Source organism: Canis lupus, chromosome 18, assembly GCF_011100685.1.
Source record: "Canis lupus familiaris isolate Mischka breed German Shepherd chromosome 18, alternate assembly UU_Cfam_GSD_1.0, whole genome shotgun sequence".
NCBI lineage: Eukaryota > Metazoa > Chordata > Mammalia > Carnivora > Canidae > Canis > Canis lupus.
The window spans coordinates 39,548,655-39,568,190 of record NC_049239.1 but is presented as its reverse complement, the minus strand read 5'-3'; the positions used below and the strand labels follow the sequence as shown (position 1 = coordinate 39,568,190).

The 19,536-nt window shown below is 39.6% G+C and overlaps 1 long non-coding RNA gene across 1 annotated transcript in view; it reads right to left on the bottom strand.

The window, feature by feature from the left end:
* Positions 1–18,693, bottom strand: part of LOC111090963 — a 38,016-nt gene extending 19,323 nt beyond the window's left edge. The window contains exons 1-3 of the long non-coding RNA XR_005372959.1: positions 18,553–18,693; positions 17,521–17,702; positions 15,043–15,079 (exon numbers count right to left, since the gene is read on the bottom strand). This is a non-coding gene — a long non-coding RNA (uncharacterized LOC111090963). The remainder of the gene's footprint in view (positions 1–15,042; positions 15,080–17,520; positions 17,703–18,552) is intronic.
* Positions 18,694–19,536: the final 843 nt, after the last annotated feature.

Here is a 19,536-nt window from a genome sequence, read left to right as displayed (position 1 = left end):
ACCTCCAGAGGCTCCTCTACTCACATATCATATAAATCACTGTAGTGGATTCCTATGTCCCCATACGAAGACACATGTCTAGATTTTGCCTGCAGAGCAATTTGCTCTGGCAGGTCAAATCTTCCTTTTCCCTGTGGCTCACACACACACACACACAAACTTACACACATGGACTTAGGGGAAGCATCATCAAGATCTTGATGAAACACAATGCTAGTGTTGTCTTCACCTAAAAAGACATACTTTCTCCTGCCTGAGAAATAGAGTTAATAGCACTTCCCTTCCTCCCCACCCCAGGTAGTAAGTAAGTAAAATGAGGGAGGTAACTATACAGATACACGCAGATGCTTAATGAATGTCTCTTCAGTCATGCATTCTTCTCTATAAATGATGTGGCTAAGAGGCCAGCTAACTGCCCTGGCAACCTGAAACTCAGTCCGTTCTCCTGGTTGGAGATTCATGCATTTATTCATATGTTTACAAAATATGTGGTGAGGACATACTACTAGGCTGAACCCTACAAATAGGGTGACTAACCAAACAGGAAGTCCTGCTCCCTCACCCCAGACTTTAGAATTTAATCCCCAGATACAGCCTTCCCTGTCCCTTCCTTGACTGATGGAACACGCGTTCATGGATGTTCATGTTTCCCATCTCAGGAACCATCTCCTGTCTCCTTTCTCCTTTCTCCCCATGAGATTCGCAGCAGCTGAGACCACAAGGAAATCTGTGAGAAGGGAAGGCCATGCTGCTGCACCGGAATCCAGTCCTTGGCAGGACCAGTGCCAGCCAAACTCCAACTAACAGGAGACCAGTTGGGTCCTGGGAGTGTCTGTGACTAAAATATCAGCTTTGAGACAATGAGATTCTTCAAAGCCAAAACACCAGAAGCTAATTAGGATGTTTTTCAAACAACCTGTTGAAATGATAAAGAGCTTCAGAACAGTTGTCCTGGGAAAATCGGTGTGCATTTCCTACAGTCACTCCATTCACAGAGCCAGGGCGTTCCCCACACCAAATGAACCCCTGTGGAAAGTGAGATTGCAGGTGATCATAACAGATACACTCACATGCACTCATATAATGTGAGTTCCTCCAGGAGCTCAAAGCACTTTATAAACAGATAGGTAGCTAGATAGCAACCAATCATAGCAAGTCATCAGAAGAATTGAATCTCCCACAGTCAGTCCAACAGGCTGCATGATATTATGGTTAATAAAAATGGTTTCATTTTTCTCTGTGCCACGATGGATCCAGTTGAAATAGATCTTATGGAAAATTAGAAAATCTTGTAATCACAATCTTCTGCATTAAAAACCTCATTCCATCTTCACTATCACTTTTGAACCTCATAACACTTTTTTAAAAAGGCAGACTGGGTATCATTACACCCAATGTAGCAAGGATAGAAATTGAGGTTTGAAGACAATAAAAAACGTCAATAGAAGTGCTCTACTTTTAAGAAGAAAACAGCAAAAAAGAGGCATGATTAGTTCTGCTAAGACTGGAGCTTTCTCGCTTTCTGTGGTGTTTTCAAACAAATGTTTCTTTCTCCCTTAAAGAGTTTGAATCCTCAGGACCAACAAGTGGCACTAGCGCCTGTTGTAGAATTTCTTTAAAAAGCGTTTTTCATTTTTCACCTAAAAGACCATGCTTTTGTTTTGAGGACACTACACCATAGGATTGTGCATAAGGTGGCCCTTTTGTGTTAGTTTATGACATTGCAGAGCTGAAGAATGTTCACTGATTGACTTAAAAGGAGATAAGGAGCCTGGAGAAGAGATTCCAGTGGTAGAAGGTGGTTCTAAGACCCATGTTGGTGACAGTGTAAGGAGGAACCCTCAGCCTGCTTCTTCAGTCTGTAATTTATACTTTGATATTCTGTGTCACTACTTCAGTTGCTGCACTGATACATCTTTGTCTCTTTCTCTGCCTATTTAACTATTTTCCCACTTTCTTTAAGAGAACAGAATTCAGGCTGCCTGGGTTCAGCAGTTGAGCATCTGCCTTTGGCTAAGGGCATGATCCTGAGGTCCTGGGATCAAGTCTTGCATTGGGATCCCCACAGGGAGCCTGCTTCTCTCGCCCCTTGTGTCAGCTTCTCTTTATATGTCTTCCATGAATAAATAAATAAAATCTTTTAAAAAGAGAGAAAAAAATTCTTGTAAAGACAGCATATCCAGTAATCGCAAGTACTCATCAAATATTTGCCGTGATTGAATAACATGCTGACTCAAAGATAAGAGAATCCAAGAGGCTACTGTTTATATAGAGTACTTAATACATGCCAGGCTTTGTCTTCAGCATTTTACATGAATTAGCACATTTAATCTTCACAAAAGAAAATCTGTAAGGTTTTCAGTATTATTAGCATTATACCTATTTTACAAGTGGGGAAAGTGAGGAAAGTGAAGGCATTTGTCCAGGTTCACAGGGCTAGAAACATTAGTCTTGGATTTTGAAACCTAGAAGTCTGACTCTGCAAAGAAACTAAATGCTTGGGGGTTGAGGGGAGGAGAAGTGCATTTTGTTCAGTTGTTTTATTTTTAGCAGCTCTCCATATGGACAAAAGGAAGCTGTGTTCATTCCTTATTTCCAGGTTATCTAGCATGGCAACAAGAAAATAATTAAATTGTCTGTAAATCTTCAATGCGTTATGTGAAGGCAAGAAAGTCCTTGATGGCAGGAAGAACTTCCATAAGCATCTGACAGTTCCAGGCTGAGAGGTGGGGGCACCTGGATTCAGAAGGTTTTGTACTGGTTTAACCTGCCTGACCCAGGACATGCCTTGAGTCCCCCAAGTGATTGAAAGTATACATTCAAGTCATAATAACCCCTACTCTGATCTCATATGGAGTAATGATGTCAAGAAGACTCATACTGTTTTTAAAGATGCCAGAGAAGCCAGGAGGCAATGCCAGCCCACAGAGTCTCCTCGATATAGGCTCAGTGGATGGATCTGTAAATACCTGAATGATTCACCTTCCCCTGGTAAAAGATGCTAGCTTTTCAAAAAGAATCATATCCTTTAAGGAAATCTTGGGGAACACACACCTTTTTGTAATCAGAACAATCTTGAGCATTACCTCTGAGGAAGGCATTTATTTCATTTTCCCCCCAAAGAAATTAGAACATGATTACGGAGACAATCCCTGAGGAGGGATCGCTCTCTATAAGGCTGGAACAAGCCTCTCCAAGTCTGGGAAAGATTTGACACACAGCCACATACGCACATATTCTGATCGACTTGCATCCATTCTGAAAAGGAGTGTGTGATGGAAACCAAGTGTACCGAAGCTTTTGCAAGAAAAACCTCCATTACCAATACTTTCTCAGCCTTCCAAACATCTTGTACATAAAGCAGGAACCAAGCCATGTTCTATTACCTTATTTGAAAAGGTTCTGGGGCACCTGGGCAGCTCAGTGGGTTAAGGTTAAGCATCTGCTTGGCTCAGGTCACGGTCTCAGGGTCCTGGAATCAAGCCCCACATCAGGTTCCCTGCTCAGCAGAGCGTCTGCTTCTCCATCTTTCTGCTCATGCTTCTCTCTCTCTCTCTCTCTCTCTCTCTCTCAAATAAATAAATAATATCTTTAAAAATAATAGAAAGGTTCTGGCCCCCACTTAGCAAAGGCTCCTGTGCTCTCCCTATGTGACAAGACCAGTATGAGAAATCATTCTAAACTGTCCCCTGTCCTTCTAGAGAGGGCCAGCAACAATCTTAGCACTGTTGACACACAAACTACTCAGAAACCACTCGTTACACTTTCCTATAAATGAAGTAAGAACAGTTTCTCTCTCTTTTTGTACACAGTTAAACTTGAAGGGTTGCGAGTGGCCATCAATTTTAACATCTCATGTTACAAATAAGGCAACAGTCCCAGTGAAGGGGCAAGGCTTGCAGGAATCGGGGACTGTCAGAAGTACTTCCTTTCTCTACTCCATACCACTCCTTTCTTTCTTATCTGCTTCCTCCAGGGTTTGGTCTCATTTCATTCACATTTATCATTTCTTCTGTCACTTTCCTTCTCTCCAGCTCTCTCTTTTCTTCTCTCTTTCTTCTGCAGAATTGAGTAAAACAAAAATGGAGCCCACTGAATGCCAGTCCGTCCTAAGAGAAAATAGGACAGAAATCCTTCCCTGGAAAGTCTCAGATGTAGGGTCCTTTGTTTTGGGGATGGAAAGAAGTAGAATCCGGAATGCCTCACCTTCCATAGTCAGATACCCGTGGTCTCTTCTCCTGGCCTTAATAACGGTGGTCATTTTAATGACAACACTAAAATGGCCGGGAGGGGGGGGCCTCAGTGGTTGAACATCTGCCTTTGGCTCAGGTCATGATCTTGGGGTCCTGGGATTGAGTCCCACATCAAGCTCTGCAAAGAGCCTGCTTCTCCCTCTGCCTGTGTCTCTGCCTCTCCTTTGTGTCTCTCGTGAATAAATAAATTAAATATTTAAAAAAAAACATAAATAATATGAAGTGAGGCCCAGACACAGGCTTTTGCTTCAAAAGCAAAGATAAAACTGGTGCAATGACAGTAATAGCAATTGCTACGTTTATTGAGCAGGTCTAGGTGTTAGACACTAAACTAGCTTCTTCCAATATATAATATAATTTAATCTTTACAAATTCTAAGTATGGATTTCATTCATCCCACTTTGTAGAATAAGAAAACCTACACACAGAGATCATAAGAATCTTGTGCAAGAATACTCAGCTTAGATATTTCTGGATCCAAGGGTTCTTATTTCCGGTGTTATAAGCAGCCTCCCTGCCTCCAAAACAAACAAGTACAGAAGCTTTAAAGGAACGAGTAGCTAGACTCAATATCCAAGCAAGTACAGACAAGAAACTAACGATTACAGAGGTCCTGCTATGCGCCAAGTGTTTCCAATGCAACACCAATGGAGGGATGGTTTGAAAGTCTTTGATTATCTCCCCCAACACAAACCCACACTTCCCACCAGTGTGCTTGCATTGCGTAGTACAACAAAATGACTTTATCTCAAGCTTACATAAAGGACCAACCTACACCCTTAGGCAGGCAGTTTACCTGCCCCCAACAAATTTCCAGCCAGATTGTTGTCCTCAAACCTCCATTATACTGAAAATTCTGCAGGTAGCCCAAATGTATGTGTATAACCTACAAATACCAAGTGTATATATGTTGGATTTATGAAACTTCCATGTAGAAATCATGGAAACTATTGGTGGGTTCTGTAAACACCACAGTCTCTATGTTAATTCAATGTAATCCTGAGAATAGTGCCTTTTTTCATTTTATAGATGGGAAAACTAAAACCCAGAGAAGTAAGGTGATTTGCATGATGCCCTACAGCTAATAAATGGTAAGCAGAAATATGATTACAGATTCATCTAGCTCCAAAATTCATGCTTTATACATTTTTTCTTGGATCCTTATTTTTAAAAAACTCTGCTTTTTCTAAATTATAAAAGTAACATGTATTTATTTGCAGAAAATCTGGGAAACACTATTAAAAATAAAGATGAGAAAAAAAATAAATTAAATAAAAATAAAAAAATAAAGATGGGAAAATGTTTCAATAACACCATAATCCAAACCAATAGCAATGTTTTAACAGTTTTCCTTCCAATTACGTACTATTCAGTAACAGAATTTTATTGACTGATTTTTTCATTATATTGTATACATGAGCCCATGCAATTAAAAATTCCACTAAAACTTCTTTTTAAAATTTCTGTAGATACTTATAGATATATTCTATAGAGGGGATCCCTGGGTGGCTCAGAGGTTTGGCGCCTGCCTTTGGCCCAGGGCATGATCCTGGAGACCCGGGATCGAGTCCCACGACGGGCTCCCAGCATGGGGCCTGCTTCTCTCTCTGCCTGTGTCTCTGCCTCTCTCTCTCATAAATAAATAAATAAACAAACAAATAAATAAATAAATAAATAAATAATCTTTAAAAAAAGATATATTCTATAGAATATTCAACATATACATAGTTCATCAGCCTTCTTCCTTATTGTTGGACATTAGACCATGCCTGAATTTTAAAAATTATAATAGTACTAGGAAAAAAACCCTTAGTATATAAATCTTGGGCTGGTGATTTACTTAGGACTGATCTCCAAATATGAGAATGGGTGTTTTCTATTATTTCATGCTGCTTCTTCTCTTGAAATGAAGACCCTTCCCCCTCACCATTGCCAGTACACTACACCAGAAGCTCTCCTTATGCCTCATTTCTAAACCACTGAGTCAAGTTATTATCATATATGTCTAGACCTTAGGTTTGGAGAACGCAGGGCAAAAAGTCAGGAATCTGGAATCAGAAAGTCTGGATTCCTACACCAATTTACTTGTCACCAAAGTGCTTCTGGCATGTTCCCTGAGGTCTTCAGCTCATGTTTTCTTACCTGGAAAATAGAACACTAATAGTACCTCCCTCAAAAGATTGATATGAGGATTAAATCAGATATAGCACGTGGCAAGGTAAACCATCATGCGTTCTGGCAAACATCAGCTGCTGTTCGCTTTAGGAGTACAACATATTTGGACAGCTTTCAAGGAGAAAAAGAGAAAAACTAGTTTTCTGCTCATTGGCTTTTTTGGTAAACTTAAACCATTCTTTCAAAAATGGTTGTTTAAAAAAGAAGTTTTATGGGAAGCCTGGGTAGCTCAGCAGTTCAGCACCTGCCTTCAGCTCAGGGTGTGATCCCAGGGTCCTGGGATCAAGTCCTGCATCAGGCTCCCTATGGGGAGCCTGCTTCTCCCTCTGCCTGTGTTTCTGGGTCTCTCTGTATGTCTCTCATGAATAAATAAATAAAATCTTAAAAAAAAAAAAAAGGTTTGAAAACCCTAGAGAGAAATAACAGCTGTCACAAATACTTCCCAAGTCCACCAAGCATTTGTGTCATCCTGGAGATTTTGAAAGCTTTTGCTCCCATGTGGAATTAACAAACCTAAATGTCTCCATCTACAGGCACACTAGAGAGCTCATGAACCCAACCCCACGGGGTAGCAGTGTAGGACAACCCTGTGTCCTGGGCCTTGCCCCCACCCCCCCACCCCCACCCTGGGGCAGGCCACAACTTTTGGAGCTACTGTGATTGGCCCAGGCTCTTTCCTAAGAGACGTTTAATGCTGAAGGGGGATGCTGCTAAGACACCTGCCAGCAGAGAAAGGAGAAGGGAGGAGAGAAAGTTAGTGTCACCTCCCAGGGAAAAAAAGTGATCCTGCCTCTATCAGGCAGAAAAGATTCAAGACAGACAGAGAATTGAGAAGCTGGGGATATGTTTGCTGTCAAGTGTGTGAAGAGGTAACTAGGCTAAAAAAGAAGTTTTCTGGGCAGGCATCATACTACAGTGAAAAAGAAGGAAGGAAAAGAGTCATTTTATGATTGGTCAATTCAGAAATTTCAGGGATGCAGTGACAATGAAACTTGAAGACAAGCATGCGGAGAATAGGAGCCTTTAGGGAAGAGTCAGCCATATCTAAGGGGATAAGCATCAAGGAAATGGGAAGAGGTGCCTCCTGCTTTGAGATGAGCTCAGATGTTGACCATGGATGCTGTTGTGTATCTTGGATTTTGCTTTGTTCTGTTTTGAAATAGAGACATTGTCTATTTTGCTTTTTTTTTTTTGAGAATAGTTGACACAGTGTTACATTAGTTAGTTTCAGGTGTACAACATAGTGATTCAACAACTCTATATATTATGTTATGCTCACCCACAAGTGTGGCTACCATCTGTCACTGTCTTTTAAGAAGAAAGTTAAAAATGGGTGAGTAAAATCTGGGGAAAAAATGTCTGTGACCAAGTAGAAATTTCTCAAACTCCTATAAGTGGGGTGTATAAAAGACAGACAACGATTCATCTAATAGGTATCAAAATGTTAATAACAATAATGAAAACCTACAATTATGCATGATGCTTTTTTAATCCAAATCATAGGATCAGCTCAGATGATGTGTTGGCAAAAATGTGGGCCTTCCATAACCTTGGAAATAACTGACAAACTCACTCAGCCTGAATAGCTGAGCTGATAAATCTGAAATTTGCTGATGATATGATCTCCCAAAAGTTAGGAAAAGACCATGATTCTGCATCCAACTCTAGCCAACAAGGAGGGATTGAGGAATAAGATAGAAACCATCAGAACTTTAGGGGGAATACCCATGCCACCTTAGAATTCATATATTAAGAATGAAAATCCTGAGCATGGTAAGCCATGTACCTTAGACTTTAGATAAACAAATCTAAAAATGTTCAGAGAAAAGATTCTTCCAAATGAAGATGGCTTGAGAAGGATGGGAGGCTCCAGAAGAATTCTGAGAAATGCAATAAATATTCCATTGCTGCTCAGAATTCAAGGAGCCTGAACTTTGGAACTGGTTATGTAAAGGTGGGAAAGTTACTGAAATTGCTCCTAGCCTCTACTTCATGATTTGTAAAATGAGAATGACCTTACTCATCTGACTGGTTTATGGTAAATGGGATGAATGCTTGTGAAGTGTTTAGCACAATGCCAGACACTTAATAAAATTTCACTAAATTGTACCTATTATCAATCTCACTAGCATCCTTAACTTCAGGGATGGGGTGATTATTTCCTGTTCACCACCAGTTTAGAAATTCTGATTCTATTTGGTGTCATCTGATTGGGATCAGAGGGGGCCTATGGTGGAGAAGCACGATGCTCTCTAGTGAAAGAGGGCAGAACATACAGCCAGATGCTTACTCTACAACTTCAGAGGTGTTTGCAGGGTGTGCCCTGAAAGGCAACTCTGGACCAAGAAAGTTTAGTCTCTGTGTGCTGGCCCTGGACCCAAAGGCGTCCAGAGAGGGATACTTTTATTTATATGGAAACTCTTCTCCAAGCTTCCATTCTCCTCATAAAGGGTGAATAATGATAGCCTTTCTTGTAGGATCATTCACTCATTCATTCATGTAGTCAGCCATTCTAAAACCCTTGTTAAGAGTCTAGCCTAAGATTAAAAGTACAGGTTTGGGAACATCACAGGCTTGGCTTGTATCTGAGCTCTACTACTTACTAACAATGTCTTGAGGAGCTGTTGAAGTTCTTGGAGCATCAGCTCCCTTATCTAGAAAGTAAAGGTAATAATACTTTCATCTTCACCTTGTGAAAGTCTACAGTGCCTAAGGTGGATTGGCACAAATTAAATACTGAAAAAATGGCAGTGCTTGTGTTTTATTATTACTTAGTTCTTCTGAGATGGGCTGTAATTTTCTCCAAAGAAAAGACCAGACAAATAAGTCCATGAAACAAAATGGGTACATCAGCTCCTGTTATTGTACATATGTGTATCTTACTGTTTGCAAACTATCTGATTTAAAACTAATGACACAGTGTGGCACCTGGGCGGTGCAGTTGGTTGAGCACTGGACTCTTGGTTTTGGCTCAGGTTGTGATCTCAAGATCATGGAATCAAGCCCCAAGTTGGGCTCCACATTCAACAGGGAGTCTCTTAGGACTCTCTCTTCCTCTCCGTCTACCCTCCCCCTTCCAAAAAAAATGGATATAAATAAATCCTTAAAAAAAAAAAACTAATGATGCGGTGCTAAAATTACACTCTAGGTCTAGTCTTCTTACCTGAGAAAAGTTCACTGGGGAAAAGTCACCTGTAAGTCTAAGAAGGATTGATTATATAGTTAATAATATGTTCATATGATGGGCTATTTTACAATTTTTGAAATGAGGCTAACAAAGCATTTGAAGGCAAGACATGAAACACTATTTGGCCACAAGTTTTATGTAAGGCAAAAGTAGAAAAGGAACAAATGCAATCTTGTGATGCATGCACATGAGCAGCATGTCCAGGACAACAACAACAAAAAAGTTAAGTATCCTCCTTATCTCTGGACAGCCACACTCTAAGAAGGACACTGAAAAACTCTAGTTCTTTCTTGTGTGGATAAAAGGCCAATATGACAGGGAAGGGATGACAAAAAATTAGAGGAAATACAGAAGTCCATTTCAGCTATTTGGAGGACTACCACGTAGATGACAGGAGCATTGTGTGCAGCTCCAAAAGAGTTCTATGGAGTCAACGGAGGGGAAGATGGGGCAGGAGGAGGCAAGATTTTCACAGAGGTAGAGTGATAACAGGATTCACATCAGGACTAAACACCTAGCCAGAATGGGCATCTCAGCTTAGCCTCTTTCTTCGCTTAGCACAATACTGGCACAGTGTATGGGCTCCATTAGCATCAGTGACTTTCATGGCATGAGGAGGAGGGGTTGGAGAGGAGAGGTAGCGAAAGAGAAAAGACAAAGGAGAGGAAGAGAAAGGGTCTTGAGTGCTGAGCTATGTCTTCCCCCTTCTTTCTCTTCTTCCATTACACATAGTGACACTGCCTTAGCACAGCATCCCTGTCCACCTCCAACCGTCACAACAAAACCAACCAGATTCTAAGCCATTGATGAAAGGAAAGCAATAATCAGCAATAGTTGCATCTTCTCTGGGTTGTCAGAATTTCTTAAATAATCTGGTTCTCACTGGAATAATGGTTCAAGTAGAAAAACAGGTGGAGAGGTAGAAAGAAAGTGGTGCTGAGGTGCTAATAGGTGAAGAGAGGCCATTTCTCCATAAGGAGAAAGTGAAGAAAGCTAAACTGAAGAAGACTAAGCCAAAATGAAGGAGGAAGACCAGAGAAAATGTTGAAGACCTAAACAAGGCATTGACTCTAGAAATGGAAAAGAGGAGGTGGGTGCCAAGGATGTGTAAGAGACATAATCTATAATATGTGGAATAATATGTGGATTGACTGGGAATAATCAGGAAGAAGCAGCCTGGCTGACTTGTGGATATGCAGCATAGGGAACTAGGTGGCTATATCCATTACAGGATAAGGAAGCCGGGAGGGTGAGCAGATTTGGAAGGAAGAGTAGAAAAAGAGAGAACTGGGGCTGGAGCTCAGCAGAAAGTATCAGAGAAAAAAATCTTGGTATAGGGAAAGCTTTCAAATTATGAAAGTTCTCAAACAGTAGAATGAATTGCAGTGGAAAAAAATTACCATCTGCTTATTCCTTTGGGTGAAAGGGAATCTGGGTGACTTCAAGTGAATCTCCTCCATTCCAAAAAGGATGTCTCCCGGGATAAGGGCAAAGACCAAATTCTCCTTACAAACTGACCTATTCAGATCTCATGCTTTACCTAAAATATGAAGAGACTTGTTCTAGCCACTTGTTCTAGGCTTGGAGCACATGAGACCTGAGAAGGGTAAGCATAAGAGAAATGACCCAAAGATTTGGGAATTGAGTATGTGGTTGGATGTTGACTATTCTGGTGAGGTTTTCTAGGTGAGTAAATCAAAGTTCATGTTCTTATTATCTTGTTTTGTGACTGTGTATACAAACACACACACACACACACACACACACATTCATTCTCTATTGGTGTTTTCTTTCCTGAATTTTGGGAAATTTCAGCATTTAACCTCAGTTAAACAAAATATAATATTTTTTAAATGCGGCCACTTAATGATTTATTTATTTGGTCTGATTTCCAAAGCCTAAGGTCTTAGCCACTAAGCTAGATCCTCAATAAGGTTTTAGAATGAGTAAAGAAATTAATTAACCCTTTGGACAGAATAGGCAGCATATTATACACATTTAGGGAAAAAAACTGAGGCTAGAGAAATTAAGTAATTTGCCCAATATAAAGCAGCTTACTCTGCTGCTGTCCTGTGCACTGTACCTTAATGTGAATTAGGATGGAACACTTCTTGGCTGATTGCAGCACAAGATTTGGCAAACAGAATTCTTACTGGATTTCAGCCCATACATTCGCTCTTGGCTGGGTGCCTTTGTGCAGGGCACAACCTCTCAACAGTACTTAAGTTTGTAAAGGCAAGACTTTGTCTCAGGCCTTCTGATTTTCCATACTCTTCTCTTCCTGTAAAGATCATACTGCTTTTACAGTAAAGCACATTTCTCCATCCCCCATCAAATAATAGCAAAAAGTTAGTAGGATTTCTAAGCTATTTGTGAAAGCAAAGTAATAGTCATATCTTTCCTTTGTTGCTACTGTTTTGGAAATAGCTCTTGGATGAGTATTGGTACAAATTTATGAATGGATTAAGGAGTAGGGATTGTGGTTGAGAAAGGAGTCAAAAGGCTACAGATGAAAAGGGGAAATGCTGGGTAAGAAAAAGATGGTAGTTCTTAAGACCTGTATCCTCTGAGCTCAACTCTATTGAATGCTCCCAACTTTCTCCTTGTTAGAAAAATTTTATATTAATCTTTTCATTCATCCTCGCCCTGATTTATCAAGCATCCATTGATCACATGCCATATTCCAGGCAGAGTGAAACAGTAGGTATCAATAGTACATGGTCTTAGTCATCAAAAACTCTAAAATACTTAGGAATACATTTACCCCAAAAGGTGAAATATCCACACACAGGAAACTACAAGACATTAATGAAATAAATTGAAGAAGATACAAATAAATGGAAGGATATTATGTCCTCATGGGTTGGAAGAATTAATATTGTTAAAATGTCTGTACTACCCAGTGCAATCTACAGGTTCAATGCAATCTCTATCAGAATTCCAATGATATTTTTTATAGAAATAGAATCCTAAATTTTCTATGGAACCAGAAAAGACCCCAAATAGCCAAAGCAATCTTGAGAAATAACAAAGCTGGAGGAAGAGTGGAGAGAGAGAGAGAGAGAGAGAGAGAGAGAGAGAGAACTGGGGCTGGAGCTCAGCTCCCTGATTTCAATACATACTACAAAGCTATAGTAATAAAAACTGTATGGTATTGGCAAAAAAAAAAAAAAAAAACATATTGATAATGAAACAGAATAGAGAACCTGGCAATAAACTCACATGTATATGGACAATTAATTATGACAAAGAATCCAAGAATTTTGGGGAAAGGATAGTCTCTTCAATAAAATGGTGTTGGGATAAACTGGACAGTCACATGCAAATGAATGAAACTGAACCACCATCTTGCACCATACACAAAAATTAAAAATGGATTAAAGATGAACATAAGACCTGAATCATCAGGGAAATACAAATTAAAACCACAATGAAAGATCACCTCACTCCTGTTAGAATGGTTATTGTCAAAAGACAAGAAATAACAAGTGTTGGTGAAGATGTGAAGAAAAGGGAACACTTGTACTTTATTGGTAGGAATGTAATTTGTGCAGCCACTCTGGAAAATAGTATAAAGGCTCCTCAAAAAAATTAAAAATAGGACTATTACATGATCTAGCAATTCCACTGTATTTATCTGAAGAAAATGAAAACACTAATTCAAAAAGATATCTGCTCCCTTAAGCTCATAACAGTATTACATACAATTGCCAAGACATAGGAACAACTTAAGTCTCCAATGACAGATGAATGAATAAAGAAAATGTGATATACTACTCAGCCATTAAAAAAGAATGAAATCTTTCCATTTACAACAACATGGATGGACCTTGAAGACATTATACTAAATGAAATACATCAGAGAAAGACAAATACCTTATGATTTCATTTATATGTGGAATCTAAAAAAGAAAACAAATAATCAAACTCATAGATACAAAAAAAAAAAAAAAACAAAAAACCAGATTGGCAGTTACCAGAGACAGGAAGTATGGGGTTGGAGAAAAGGGTGAAAGGGTTCAAAAGTACAAGCTTCCAGTTACAATAAATAAATCATGGGGATGTAATATATAGCATGGTGACTATAGTCAACAACACCATATTTTACATTTGAAAATTTCTAAGAGATTAAATCTTAAAAGTTATCATCACAAGAAAAAAATTTTGGTAACTAAGGTGACAGATGTTAACTAGACTTATTATGGTGATCATCTTGCAATGCATACAAATATCAAATCATTCTGTTGTACACCTATAACTAATTTTATATGTCAAGTATACTTCAATGAAAAGAAAGAAAAACACAAAGACCATGAGAGAAGAAATAAGTTCACAGTTTCGTTACAATGTAATTTGAAAAGTAATATGAGCTGTGGGAGCCCAGAGATCATAAATAACTTTCCTAGTGAGAGGAGAGGCAATATTTGATCTGAATATGGAAGGGTGAGGCATTTTTATAGAGAGAAAATGGAGGAAGGCAGTCAAGGCAAAGAAACAGATGTGCAAAGCTTCAGAACAACAGAGACATGGAGTATTTATTGAATGGGGAGAGGTCTGGTGGACAAGATGGTTCATGAAGGGTAATGGTGACTGGTAAGTCTGGAGAGGTAGGTTGGAGCCAGAGGCAGTGATTCAGGGGATTAAAACCTAATGTGGAGAGATGATATCTGCCCAGCAGATACATACTGATTTTAGCATCATCCCTAAACAATCTGGCATCATTTATCTCTTGAGAGGCCTTTCAGAAAAAGAATTCTACATGTTAAGGCTAGAATAAACTATTACAGCTTCATGGCTTTAAAGTCACAAAGCTTCTAGTTCAAATCCTGGCTCTATTATTTACCTATTTATTGTGGCATTTTGGAGATGTTTCTCTCCTCTGAGAGATTTGGTATCTTTATGTTTACGACAGAAACAAGGGAACCTCACAGAACTGAGGTGTTGACTATGAATTGTCCCATAGAGTGCCTTGCACATAGGATACATGCAACAGATGTTGGCACTATCCCCTCTCCCCATCCTTTTACCCTCTCTCCTTCCTTTAGCAGGATTATACTTGCTCAAGAGTGTTAATAACATAGCCTATTTTTACAGGTCTTTCAAATAGAGAACTTCATGACTTACACAATATACAGCTTCTATTAGGAAATTCTTTTAAATACCCTAAGACTGCCTAAACTCCTTTGTTGTACTACTCAACAGAACAATGAAAAGAGTCTACATAGCAGGACAATGCCTACTATTCTGGAAAGATTTGTAGGTCTTCAGGTTCTGTTATCACAGTATTGCCTGCAAATCTTTCTGGGAATCAGAAAAAAAACAATGAGCTCAGAAAAACATTATTGTTGGCTCATTGTTCTAGGACTCTGCATGACTGCTTAAAGTAAAGTAAAATTTCAATGGCTTACCTTTCTCCTACACACTTACCTTGATCCATTAGAATGTTTTCCATCCTAATCTGCTCCTGTAAAACAAGTAGGATGATTTTTCACTGGATAATCCCAAAATACTTTAATCACCTTAATCACTGAATGGCTCTCTTCCTGGTTGGGGGAATTAAGTTTTAGACTTGTAGAATGTGACAGTTAAAAAATACCTTTGAGATCATATAGTGTAGCATTTCCCAAGGGAGTCAGAGTAAGTGTACAGAAGCGGAATGGACAGTAGAGCCCGGACTGGTTCTAGAAAATACAAAGCCCTTTTTACATCATTGAATCTAGAGACCCTATGTGTCCCCAAAGCCACAATAGCAGAAAGACTAGCATCTACCTCTTGGAGAATCCTCCTTCCCCAAAAACTGTTTAAATCCCTGGGATGTAAGAGAACATCTCTTACTTCCAAATATAAGCAGGATATAGGAACCACCACTGCTTCTCATAGCCTCTATAGGGTGCTGTTTAACACGATGGGAAAAAAACACAGTTGGTCACCTCTATTCTATGCCTGGCTGTCACAAGCCCTTGTAGAGATTGTCCAAGCATTTTTTTTTTTTTTTAGAAAATGTGATGCGACCCCTTCTGTGCCAAACTGTGCCAAGAGCATGCTACTTTAGACAGCCCAGACCTCAGGGCTGTGCTCCCACGCTCTCTTGTTCATTTGTCCTACGCTGCCATTATCAACTTTACCTGTCCTTTTATAGAAATAATTTAGTCCCAAGGACTCATTCCTCTTGGCTTTGGCCAAGAACCAAGAGGGAGATTTGATGGGAAATGGGATTTTCATGATTAGCCATGCTTACTGCATGCCTCAGATAGTGTGAGCAACGTCCACCAAACCCGATGTTGGGCTTTAAAGAGTCATCATGGCTCATTAATTCAAGCCAACTGCTTCTTCTGATGCTTAATAAGATAAAGAGTGATCTCTTTCAATGTTCAGGAATGTCCTGGCAGTGTTGGGCTTGCCTCATGAAGCAGTGCATTAAGTAGGTGGATCTCCAGCATGAGGCTTTCATAGAGGATTTCCAAGGGTAGTTTTGATTATTTAACTTGAAATACCCTCCTGGAGTTAGAAAAAATCCTCTGTAACAGAGTCTACTGATTCCCAAGATGGGTACAGGATGAGGTCCTGGAGGGGATTATTCTGTAGGTAAGTGTGTGCTTCCTAAGCCTCTAGCAATTCTCTCTAATTTACAGGATGTCTTCAGAGCCATGAACTTGGACTTTGACATTGTAAAATTGTACCTTAAGTCACTGTTCATTGGAGAGCTTGCCCCAAAAGAGCCTAGCCAGGAGAGAAACAAAAAAGTGAGTGAAGTCTCAGGACTTCACAGGAGCATGTGGAGGGACGGGGACAAGAGCCAGTTGACTCTTTCCAGATATATCCAAGAACTGATCATTTTCAGTGAGACCCAGCCTGTCATGCCTGGGTGAGCCTGCAATAGCATGAATGAGTAGATTCTGCATATTTCAAAGCAATGTCATCCTCCTTAGACCTCTATGTAAGAAAGGAATGAAATTTTTGGTCCTGTACCAAACTAATTCCACGTCTCTAAGTACCTACTTCATGTCAGGCAATGAACACATAAAAATTTTTTCCAGTGGCTGCTTGTAACTGTTAGATGTCTGGATCTATGTTCTTTGCAAAAGTAAGTTCCATAAGAGCAGTGAATATCTGTATTTTTCTTATCCTTGGGCCCTCAAGAACCCACCTGCATAGAATCAGACATGTAGTAGGGACTCCATAAATAGCTACTGAATGAAAGATGTGAATATATCCTAACAACAACCCTTCTTAAATTTGGTGAAGTTATAGTCTAGGAGGAATAAATTACTTTCTGGAAGTCCCACAGTTGATGTGTCAAAGAACTGGGACTCCAAGTTACTTCTTTCTGAACCCCTTAGGTAATCCCAAGGAAGGGTGTCACTCTTTCTTTCTCTAATATTTTGGCTTCCTGTAATACTGTCTTTTAAAGGACAGGGTCTCTGTAAGATTAAACATTCAGTGGGATGATTTTACCTAAAGCTTAGAGGGATTTTAACTATATAATTGAGCTTTTTATTTTTTGCAACTTTTTTGTTAAAACTGCTCAGATTCTGTGTAATTCAGAAATAATTTGTACCAAGTACTGGTCTACATATCACTATGAGGAGGATATAATAAGGATAATGTTTCTGCTTTAAGAAATGAGGAAATAGGGACGCCTGGGTGGCTCAGTGGTTGAGCGTCCACCTTCAGCTCAGGGTGTGATCCCAGGGTTCTGGGATCGAGTCCTGCATCAGGCTCCCTGCAAGGAGCCTGCTTCTAACATCTGCCTATGTCTCTGCCTCTCTCTGTGTCTCTCATGAATAAATAAATAAAATCTTTTTTAAAAAAAGAAATGAGGAAAGAAACTCACCAAGGAATAGGCAGAAACTGAGAACACAGAACTGATTTGGTGCAGACCTCAGATGAACACTTTATACTCACCCTTCAGGTTCACTTGCATCCTGCACAGCTGTGTGTCAGGACACACAGTCCTGTATTTGGCAGCAAGGGCTCTGAGGCTGCGTGCTTGGACTCGCAGACCAGCCCTGCCACAGGTTACCAAAACTCTCCATGACTTGGTTTCTGTCTCTTTGTAAAATAGCAACAACAGTAGCACCAACCTCCTATGAGATATTGGGGGATTAGGGAAAGAGTTAAAGGCACTTCAAGTCCTTAGCACTGTGTCTGGAACATAGTAAATGCTCAATAAATTTTAGATACTATTGTTATAAACTCAATGGTAGCACCAGCAATTGAAAAACATCCAGATATGTCACCACTATTTAGAACAAGAGGCTCTAGATTTAAAAAGAGAAAGTGACACAAAGCTTGTTTTTCCTAAAATTTTCTCAAAGAAAAAGAAAATCCCACTAATGGTTGAGAGCTGTAAGACAATCATTCATTATCTAAAGGAGTATTGGTCTCTGGGGGTAAAAGTCTGCTGTAAATTTTCTTTAGTACATCTATGTGGATACACAAATATACATATTCGTATGTGTGTGTGTAAAACACACATATACTCAGATATGCGCATATAGGCAATTTCAAAATGAAAATGTTTGTTTCCTGTATTTTGTTCATACTGCAAATGTCTCTCCTTTCATGTATCTGAACAATCCTGCTCTTTTTCTTATACTCAGGTCACTGTGTCCACTGTCCTTGTTTCAAACCCATTAGTCATTAAGCTAAGAGACAGCTCTTCCCAGCACTTGCACTGACTCTCCAGTCTGCTCGGCAAGCTGGTAAACCAATGTAACCTTGTACTTACACACACACGTACACATGTTACACAGACACAGACCAGGACCCACACACAGCAGCAGACACACACTAATGCCACCAGAGATCACAGGAAAGTCATCCTTTAAGTTAATCTAAGTGAACTGTATTTTCCTATGTTCATCCTCTTTAATGAATGAGCCCTTCGCACATACTAAACTGCTGATTATGTAGAAAATTCTGTGTAAACTGTACCCCTAAGGATAATAACACAGATCCATCTAGACAACGTGGCTCCCCAAAGCATAATCCAAAGATCAAACAACACCTAAAACAATATTGATGGTTTAAAAGGCAACTATTAGAAATGCCTGGGTGATTCAATCAGTTAAGCATCTGAGTTTATCTCAGGTCACAATCCCTGGGTTCTGGAATGGAGTCCTGCATTGGGTTCCCTGCTCCACAGGGATCCTGTTTCTCTCTCTCTCTCTCTCTCTCTCTCTCTCTCTGCCCCTCCCCCCACTTGTGCTCACTTTCTCTCCCTCTCTCTCTTCTGTCTCAAGTAAATAAATTTTTTTTAAAAATAAAGGACTAAATAAATAAAAGGCAACTGTTAGACACAAAAACCACGCCCCTCAAAAAAAAAAAAAAAAATAACCCATTCTGAGTTCCAAAACAGTTTGAGGACAGTTTATAAATCACTACTCATCTTTCTCTTCTCCTGGAAAAAAAAATATATATATTATCATAACCCTTTTAAAAGGTTTTGTTTGTTCATGGTTTTATGTTTTTAATTTTTCCCAATTAAACATATTAATATCAATAAATTTTTATTCATTAAATTAAGGTATGAATAAAAGAGATCATTCATTGTGTTCATTTGTGTTCCCTGAGGGAATTAATTCCTTCTCTGAATATTCATTTCTCAGTCCCAGTTGGTGGAACATTTCCAAGAATTGCGAAGAACATTAGAGTCCATGAACATGTTCAAGGCCAACCTGGTGTTCTTCCTTCACTTGGCCCAGACCTAGATTTTGAAGACCCTAGCTTGACTAATGATGTGGCATTTTGGCAACGGCTGGCTTGTGACAATATTCATTTCCTTCTTTCTCACAATTTCCCAGGTTAAGTAGGTAGCCTAAGTGCAGGCAGTGGCCTACAGTGAAGGCTCAGACTGTTTCCTTCTCTGTTTAGATTGGCACCATCTGCTGCCTGACACTTTCCAGCAAGCTACCCATC